This window comes from Podarcis melisellensis (assembly GCF_964234715.1).
Source record: "Podarcis melisellensis genome assembly, chromosome: 2".
NCBI classification, from domain to species: domain Eukaryota; kingdom Metazoa; phylum Chordata; class Lepidosauria; order Squamata; family Lacertidae; genus Podarcis; species Podarcis melisellensis.
In genome coordinates this window covers 39,659,031-39,669,765 of record NC_138529.1, presented here as the reverse complement: position 1 = coordinate 39,669,765, position 10,735 = coordinate 39,659,031, and positions in this window count along the sequence as shown.

Genomic DNA, 10,735 nt, shown 5'->3' with positions numbered 1-10,735 from the left:
GATAGATGGTAGCTTAATAATAATAATAATGCCATATACTAGAGCAAAAGAACAGCAGGGTTTTTTTGCTTTTTTAAAATGAGTGTATAAATCATTGAAATAATAAATTCTAAGGTAAGGTATATCAATCTAATTTTTTTGTGTATGATGCATTTTCCTTCAGGTATCTTTATATTTTGAGATATGTACTGTTTTTCAAATTTTGTTATAATAAATAATGCTTTTGAAGCATGTTCCCATATGTGAAATGCTGCTGCCATGTGCTCCATTTAACATATCCTCTTTTTTCCCATTTTCACTTCTCCACACTGAGTGGGGAAGGGAGGCTCTTAAGATAATATTTAATCTTCATATGCAACTCGGAACCAAATCCTTTGTTTCCCAGCTATTTTATTTTATTCTTGATTGGGGGTTTTTTGGTCACCCTACAAACTTTACATAATTCCTACCCCAACTGCAGCCAACCCATGTAATATAAACTTTGTTACAGTGACTTAATGATTACTGTCTGGATCTCTCTTTCTTGCCCCATAAGATTATGATACTATTAAGCAGAGGGACGAGCAACTGTTTTTAAAATCACCTGACTCTATGAGAAACAGTATACATTGGTTTAACTGTTGTGCAGGGTGGCTGATTTTGCCAGCAGAGAGAGCGAGCGAGCGCAACCAGCATTGTTCCCTTGGCCCTTAATTCTTGCTTCTCTTTTAAAAATGTAATTCTGGAGAATAAAAGGCCACATTTGTAAAGCTCCTGTTACATTCAGCAGCACTTGTTATGCACACCTGTGTCATTCTGCATCTGTACGACAGACTCCGACAGACAAGCAGGTAGCCTCTCCCTATGGCCAAAACAAGAGTTCAGAATGCCCTTGAGCAACCACAGACCTTCTCAAGAAAAAGGCAGGAGACATCTGGTGACTGGGCTGCTCTCTGGACTACCTCCCACTGCACCAACACTTCAAAACAGTTCTGCAGTTCCTCTGGGCGTCATGCTGGATATAATTAAGAAATGTCAGCAAAAGATTTGCCATAAAATGGCCCTTTCCTCTTAAAGATGAAAACAGGGAACCTACTTTAGACGAGGGATGAAAACAGGGAACCTACTTTCCCAATTCACCTGCATCCTAAAGATGAAAGGAAATAAAATTGTCTCTGCCCTTCAGGGCTGCCAATCATTCCACATTTCTTCCTGTGCTGATGAATAAACAATGCTATGTGCCACCTCACTGTCATCAAAGATGTATATTTACAACAAAGAGATTGGTAGCATGGTTGACACCAGCAAGCATCATTTTTGTTTAAAATATAAAAGTATATAGCACATTCATTAAAGCGCAGAGTCTATATATATATGGATAGCGTTGAGAAACACAACACTTAGTAGGTTTTAGAGCCTATCTGTTAAACCAGATGCTTTCTGGGATGGCAAACAAGAAGAGTACCTGAGGATAAGGCTTGTTGCATCTGAGGAGGTGGACTCTAATCCATAGAGCTTTGTGCCTTAATAAATGGTTTAGAGTTTAAAGTGTAACAACAAGACCCTTTCCAGTTGTTTTCAAGCAATTACCACAACTACCATTCTGGAAAATGTGTTCGGTATATATGTCCCTGATTGCACCTCTGTTTTCTTACTCTTATTTTCTTTATCTATTGAACACATAACTGATCAATATACCCAAGATAGCATAAAAAGGCTATGGCAGTGTAAGGTAAAATGACAAAGAGCACAAATAAATGTAATGAAGGTCATAACTGAGGCCATGTAGTTTTTAAAACTATGTGATTATGGTCAGGGGACAGATACAGATATAATAATTCCATCACAGATCATCTAAAAAGGAATTCCAGCACACTGATAACCAGAGAGAGAAACGATCAGGAAACTTTGGGGGTGAACATGGGTGACAGAGTAGTGATGGTGAATGTCTCTTGCAGGGATATATCAGAATAAAGGACCAAAATAGCAGGGTAGGGGAATGCCATGAAAATACTAAGTAAATAAGTTTTGCAATGAATGTGAATGGCAGCCAATAGAGAGAAGTGAAGATCTGATCACTTTAACTCAGCATTCAGCTATTTGAAAAAAATTGTTGCGCACATGGTAACTAGAACTTGCATCTCCTGGAAGAGTATAATTTAGACAACACGTGTTAACTACTTAATGTACTATTGGGATACTTTAATACGTTCTAATGCAAGCAGACAAAAACAAGTGTCTAAATGGATCCTTGGGAATAAGCTGTTTAAAGGGATTGTTCCAAACTGCACATTTTTTTTGTGCACAGTTGTAAGATATGGTTGACTTAGGCTGTTTCCAAAGGGGGAGTGTGTCATTGGGTTTCCTGGGTGTACCAGAAAGACTTCTTAAAATAAAATTGATCTGGTTCAGAATCAAGAAATGAAACAGGGTTAGGGTTGTTAGGAATTTAGTGGGAATAAAGTTCTAAAAATGTTTAGTTAATGCCTAGGAATTGGTGCGTTGCAGTATATGCTCTGGGGGATAGGTGAACTACATCAATAACGTTGACTAGAAGCAGCATTGGCATTACCTGACCCTCTTACTGGATGCCCAGAATGCAGGACAGAAAAGGCCACATAGATTTGCCTGTGCTGAATAGCATTCCCAGAAGAGTTAGCCGGTTTCCCTATGCTCTAATTCAGTAGAACTATAAAAAGAAATGTATAGAATTTACCCTAGCATAAATCCAGCAAACAGATATATTCCTATCCATTTATTCTACACCTATTGCCAGTGAGGAACTTCAGATGTTACAGTACATGCACATTGTTGCAATTACTCCAGGATGGGTCTGTTCACCAGCTTCTCACACACATCTTCTGACATTTTATGCAACACCTTGGAAATAACAGGTACCTTTTCTGCCAGGGGACCTCCCTCCCTATGCAGTGATGTTGCAGGCTTCTACCTTTGCTATTCTTGCATGTACCCCCATTACCTGAAATATTAGCCTGGCAGAAGAAACTGGCACATGATGTGGATTCTGGGGATTAGATAGGGCGATTAAAGGCAGACAATCGCTTAAAGCGCTAATAGTCAACTTCTTCAGCTTGGGGAGTACCCAATTGTGCCAAATTCCTCCTCTAACGTTAGACCAGACAATGTCTAAAATGTGAGCCACAAATCCTCAGAATAAATCCTAAAGGCCAAGAACTTCTGGTGAAAGGCCAGAATTTTGCAAAGATAGCTAGAAAAGGCAGTATGAAGTTTAAAAATGGAAGCCAATTTGGAATGTCTCTGCCTATGAGAGATGCTTAAGGGATAACATTCTTTACAAAGGTCAGCATGGCAGACCAGTTTGAGTTCAGCACTGAGCAGCATGGGGGAAATGTATGTTCAAATGCCCGCTCAGCAATAAAAATGCAGATTCAAATATTTAGCCATCTCTCAATCTAAGTAAACTCAGAACTGATATCCAATTATATCCCAGGCATAAATGCGGCAAGATTCAAAAGACTGGTAGGAATGAAAGACTCTGCACCTGTCCTGTGGAAAGCAGGCATGATCAACATGACAGGTTGACAGAGGCAGGCAGTAGCCATCAATCAATAACTAACCACACCATCTCAGTTTAACATGGCATGAACTGAGACCCAGTTGAGGTAAGTACACATGGGCAGATAAGCACATGGATAAGTGTCAGCTCCAGATTTTGGGAGGCCCTTGGGCAAGAAGCCCCCAGTGAGGTCTCTTATCCCGAGTGGGTCACTCTTCTTGCCACTGTCCTGAGAAGCAAAAATAGGTTGTCTGACCCATTAGAGCTGAAATGCCTGTCTGCATGTGTGTCCCTATTCACCTGCTTGTGTGTGGATATCTGTTTGTGTTGTCTGCATGTGTGTGTGCATGCACAAACACTGCCCACACCAACTTTTACCTTGGTCACGGTCACTACTGGCATGCAGCCCTTGGAGGGTTTGCCAACAGCAAATATAGACATTTTAAAACACCTTAATAAATATGCAGTGAGAACAGTGATATATGTTGATGATTAGACTGTGTTCCAGGAGTCCCCTAATGAGTAACTGTCATGCTGCACATTTCTTTTGCATCATGAAGCTGACAACTTGTAATCTCAAATGATGCAAAACTCTGTGCAGCTGAAGAGGAAAAGGTAAGGGAGTGGTGCTTCTAGGAATAAGGTGAAACTGTGAAGCTCCCTTGTTATTTTTACTGTTGTATGCTGCATGTTGTTATAGTTCTATTTATAATATCAGGGTTTTTTTTGTATATTTGCTATTGTTTTGCTAAATTATGATTAAATTGTTACTATGTTACTGCTTTGCTGTCATTTGATGTGCTGTGTTGTTTGCTATGTTATTATGAAATTGTTTTTGCAGTGTTTGTTTGAAATTTCTTTGTTGCAAGCAGCTTTGAGCATGATGATCTTTTTTGTGGAAAAGCAGCATACAAATATAATGAATGAATGAATGATGTTGTCTTAAAAACCCAGCCTTTGCCTTTCTTGACTCTGCTGTGCATATAAAATCAAAACAAAGCTGCATTTATCCACATAGGGGATAAAAACTACAGGCGTGCTACATGAAATTCAAAGTTCAATAGTACAGCATCTGCTTTGCATGCAGAAGGTCCCTGTTTCATCATTATCGTCATAAACTTTATTGCACTAGCCAAAGGTCATGACATCATTCACAAAGGAAACAAAAAGAAAAATAACAAATAACCATAAAAACCATAAAAACATCAGGCACTGCAAACACAATGAACCACGGTCACGTCTCCTGGAAATTATTTGTTGCAAACGATATAATAGCAGGGGGTTCTCAGATAGAATGTGCCAGCTTAAATGTCCGAATCACTTTTGCAATTGACCGCTATTTTATCTAGTTCTTTTCTCCTGATCTTTTTAGCTGCCAACACATATAGTACTACTTTATAAGTTACGAAGTCCTCAGTATCACTCAGCAGCCATATCACCCTTTCCGCCCTGTTTGAGTGTGTTCCAATCGTAAGCAGGGGTTTTATAAATCGGTCTCTTGGTTCTATATATAGCGGGCATTGCAATAAATAGTGGTATAGGTCCTCTATGCAAGGTTGCCCACACAGACAAAGTCTCTCTTTGTACTGTACTTTGCTGTACCGACCATCCACCACTGCTGAGGGCATCGACTGGAATCATATTTCTGTAAAAGCGATTCTTAGTACGGCAAGTGGGAGCTTTGTCAGATAACTAGCTCGGATGTGGTCCATTTTGATAAGTGGGAACCATGGTGAACTTTTAATAGAGGCAATCGTGGTTAAATCCCTTCTGCATCGGACTTGAAGGGACAATCTCTTAGGTGCCTCTTACCCTGATTCAATCCATGGCATCTCCAGGTAGAGCTGGAAATGCCCCATCTGGAAATCTAGGAAGTCAAACAAAACTAAGCTACAAAGAACAATGGTCAGACTCAGAGTAAGGCAGCTTCCTATGTTCATACATTTTGTCAGCTATTAGAAATGCCAGTTACTATTTGGTTCCGATTCTTATTTTTTACTTAGGACTCAATTCTGACAAACAAACAAACCATGTCTGAAAAGGAAATACTTCAATCCAGCTCTGCTTGTATTCATTTCACTTCAAGACAATATACACTGTTAAAGTAGGTGAGATGCCTCATTCATATTTTGCATATGTCCGGTGTGCTGTGAACACATATGAGCAACTATATAAGGCCAATAAGACCACTAGCTTGGTCATATTCAGACCAGGTGGACAGTGGGACCCATCTATCTTCTGACGCTGTCAAGATATTCTAGTCTGTAGCCAGTTGTTCTACTGAGTGCCAGGAAGGAATGGTTTCAAGCTGTCCTAAATGGCAGTGGAGAGGCATGTACACCGTCTTTGTGTTATTGCCTTTCAGTTAAAATGTGGCATTAATTATTACTGATAATAGATTTCATCACAGGTGGAACAGTAAGGGATGGGAGATTAAGGCTCATTGATGCTGAAGCAAGACACCTGTGCTAACATGCTAGGCACCTGTAAACAAATTGGGGTGAAGGGGGTGGCTGAGGACCACTCTGCAGGTTCTAGGCAGCTGTGGGAACCAGAATGTGCTGTGGCTGAACTATGTGCTCCACCAGAGCGGGCCAGATTCAACAAACTTGGTGCAGTAGTGGAAGCCTGTGCAAGGACTTCCACTAGTGCAATGAGCCTTTTCTCCTTCCCCAAATCTATTCTGGAGGTTTGGGAGAACCCCAAGAACAATGCACAGGGAAGGAGAGATTTGTTTCAGAAATGCTTGCACTGATGGAACAATCATATTAGCACAACATTGAATTCCACTGAATTGTGACCCCTTTCACCACACACACACAGAGCTTCTTTGTTGAATATATGTACATCGGAAGAGCCCTGCTGGATCAGACAAAAAGCCAATCTAGTTCAGCATTCTGTTTCCAGAGGTCAACTAGATGCTTATGGCAAACAGGACAGTGATTCCCATCAACTGGTATAGGCAGTAGGCTTGAAGGCAATTGTGCCATGGAGAGCCAGGCCAGTCATGCAGGCAGCACAGACATCAAACTCCTTGTCTTCCCCATCCTTTTTTCTTTCACACAGCCGCTGACATAAATTGATTTTTCTGTAGTTAATCAGATAAAAGCCGTGGCCTGCTGTATTCCAGGACTACTGTTTGTCTCCTTCTTGCCTGATACTAATGTGCTCAATTTCTCATAGGTATGACCAGTGCTCCATGAATTGAGAAACACACCAACTCCTTAACTAGGCTTAAAAGGCGGAGCCAGGGCAGATACAGGCTGTTCAATCTCCACAAACCACACAGACTCCTGATGAGAAAAAGTGTTCCTTTAGTCAGAACAGGTACAGATGCCTGATAAAGTAGGACACACAGATACACACACCAGCACTTGCCAAAGATAGCATAATTGGCTGCCTGTCCTACCTTAGGAAAAAACTAAAAAAGTGGCAGCTTGCCTGAAAGTAGGGCAGCCCCTATCAAAAGCAGGATTCTCTACCCTACAGTAGCTAGAAGGAAAGGAAGCAAGTCAACTGGAAGAGAGGGGGGCGGGAAACAGATTGATTCAAGACACTTTAGTTTATAAAAATGATTGCTTTGCTCCATGCAAAAGGAAAAGCTCCCAGAATGTACATTTGACAATGAACCACCCAATCCAGCTAAGAGCCTTGCCACGTTCCAGGGAACCCTTAATGACACTTTGGGTGAATTTGTTAGCAGTGCCCCTATAAATATTTGATCCTGGCATTACTCTCTCAACAGAATCCTAAAAATATGGAAAAAGGCAGAAGCTTATACATTTTTGTCCATTTACAGTTTGAGTATAGTGGCAGCCCTAAGAAGCTGCAGTGATCCCAACAATCATTGCTACGGCCTGAGGAGAAGAGTGGTTCTCCCTCAAAAGATTACTTGACATTGGAGCATTTTTCAAACAGTTGAGCGAGCTGGGTGTCCTGCGGCATCAGTGAGCAGAAATAAGAACTTGTCTAGGACCTGATTCCAGCCAGGATTTAGCTTCTAGCATGTCAGGCTTTATTTTATTTAATTTGTTTTAATTTAAATTTTGACATTTATATACCACCCATTAAAACAAGGCCTCTGGGCAATTCACAAAACAATATAACAGCACGTTCAAACACATCAAAGCATAATTGAAAACCAGATTAATACAACCAAGATGAAAACATATAAAGCATAAAAAGAAATCAAAATCCGCATAAAAAACCAACACAGAACATTAAAAAAAAGAAATATAAAGAGATTTACACTGTCCCTATGGCATTCTCATATCTCCTAATTGTTCTCCTCTCCCTGTGGTAGCTAAGGAGATTAAAACTTAGTATACTGGTACAATGGCATCTTCTAAGAAACAAGTCATCCTCACTAGGCCTTACCAGAGCAGTGCATATGAGGCTCCTTATTGTTTCACTGGGAGTGATGGGGCCCTGGAATTTCCCTGAAAGGCAAGATTTAGCTCCTCCAGATCCTATCTCAGAAAATGTTGAATCTTGTTATCAGTGCCTGCAATATTCTATTTATGCTTTGTTCAGTTATTCAACGTTCTGAAACCATTTGGAAGCGGTTTGGACAGACCACGGAGGATGAAGATGAGCTTTCTAAGGCTGTAACCCTCTATCACTCACCTGGAAATAAGGTCCCATTGAACAGGTCTGGATACACATAGGATTGCACTGTAAGTCCCAGACTTCTAGTTTCAGTGGAGTTGAGGGGGAACATACCTCCAATTCAGCTTCCTGAGAGGGACCAAGCTCCCCCATGATACGAGCAGGTGAATTTGAACAGGTGAGAGGAAGCACACATCAATTATGTTTCTTTGGAGCTATGAAGTTTGTATAGGTTATGTATTCTACTCCACATTTCTACATGGCAACATTATAAACGAAGATCTTCAAAGAACTGCAAGAAACCCATTATTTCCCCCTAAACAGAATCTTAGTGCTATTGAACTCAATGGGGCTTACTTCTGAGCAAACATGTATTCATTGCACTGTAAATCTCCCTGTCTGTATAGCTGATCAACATTTAGTCATAATTATGCCATAGAAAAGAGGAGACTTTTGCTTCCATATGTATTGGGGAGGTGACTGGGAGCATGACTCTGGGCCCTTCTGCTTCACACATCAACAGATGTCATAGTACACAGACAAAACAAAAACACAAAAACCACAAAGTGCTGCAGCAACAAGTACAAAATAACCCCTCTGCAGCACCACAGATCCAACTCAGTGGTGTAACATTGGAAAATGTCGATCACTTCTGCTACCTGGGCAGTTATCTTTCCACAAGGGCTGACATTGAAATCCAGCACCGCCTGAGTCTGCGAGTGCAGCTTTCTCCCAAATGAAGTGCAGAGTGTTTGAGGACTGGGACATTCTCAGGGAAACCAAAATGCTTGTTTACAGAGCTATTGTACTACCAACCTTACTGTACGCTTGTGAAACATGGACCACTTATAAACGCCATCTCCAACTCCTCGAAATATTCTATCAACGATGCCTCCGAAAAATTTTACACATCACTTGGAAAGACAGGCAAACTAATACCAGTGTACTGGAAGAAGCAAAGATCACCAGTGTTGAAGCAATGGTTCTTCAACATCAACTTTGGTGGACTGGTCATGTTGTATGGATGCCTGATTATCATCTTCCAAAGCAACTATTACTGTATTCTGAACTTAAAAATGGAAAGAGTAACGCTGGTGGTCAACAAAATTTGTCTCAAGGCAAATTTTTAAAAATGTAGTATAAACACCAACAATTGGGAAACACTTGCCTGCGAGCGCTCCAGTTGGAGAACAGCCTTTACCAAAGGTGTCATGGGCTTTGAAGACACTCGAACTCAGGAGACAAAGGAGAAAAGTGCTAAGAGGAAGAAATGCTTGGCAAATCCACACTGTGATAAACTCCTGCCTGGAAACTAATTTCCCCACTGTGGATTCTGGTCGTGTGGATCCAGAATTGGCCTCCACAGTCACTTACAGACTCATTGTTAAAACTGTGTTTATGTTTATGGAAGACAATCTTACTTGCCTCTGAATGATTGCCAAAGAAGAAGAAGACATAGACAGGGAAGCACTGTTTAGGGAATGAAAAACCCATTCCATACTTGAGACTATGCATATGTATTCAGGAGCACCTGAATATGTGGTTATTATGTAGTGTAAAAAAGACGTAACCATAGCAACCTTTCAAAAAGCTTTTAAAAGCAGCCTTTTTAAAAGGTCTCCTTAAGCAGTTATTTTATGCATCCTGCTCTCCTGTTTTGAATTTTGAGGATGGTTTTAACTGCTGCTGTCCTTCATAACTGGATGTCTATTTTAATTTGTTTGTTAGACAGTATTGTTCAGTGATATTGATTGTTTACATATGATTTCTTTTTAGCACCGATTGTAAACTTCCTGGAGAGCCATTTGGTGGCAGAAAAGCAGCATAGAAACACAGAAATAAACAAAAACAACCAGAGAGTTGGGAAGGAGGCGGGAGAGGCTTGGAGGCCATTTAATCCAACACCATGTTTTAAGCAGAAAATCTAGAGGGAAAAACATGTCCAGCCTCTGCTTGATGACATCCAGTCATGAAGTCTTCTGATCTCTCCAGGTAATTGATCCCATTGTTGAACTGCCCTTGTTATAAAGAACTGTCTCCTACTGTTCAACTGAAATTCACCTTAGGTCTGTTGCTCTCTGTGGCAGCAAAGAACAAGTCCATTTGCTCTTCTCTACACGACAAGGGCATCTGAAGAGTGGCATCACATCTCAACTCTGAGCTAAGCATACCCAGTTCCTTCAGCCTTCCCATGTACTACTCTATGCATAGTTTCCTGGCCACAAGACCCATAAAACACAACTCCACTAACTTCTGAGTAAACGTACATAGGATCCACAGTTTTTAAACTGACAAAGAACGCTTTTGGAGAGGGGGGGAGGAGAACGTAGAGAAAAGCTGGCCGTTCCCACTCTTTCTATGAATCCTTCGCTGAGATTTGCAGCTTCTCCTCAAGGAGCTGAGGGCATCACCTCAGAGCAGGAGTGGGGAACCCTGCAGTTGCCCATATATATAAGAAAGCGGCAGAGATAGCACATGATAGCACGCACCCCGGAAATGATCTCTTTCAGCTTCTGCCTTCTGGAAGAAGGTATAGGGTTATAAAGGCCAGGACTAGCCGCCTGAAAAACAGTTTCTACGCTAATGCAATTCTGGTTCTAAACGCAGCAT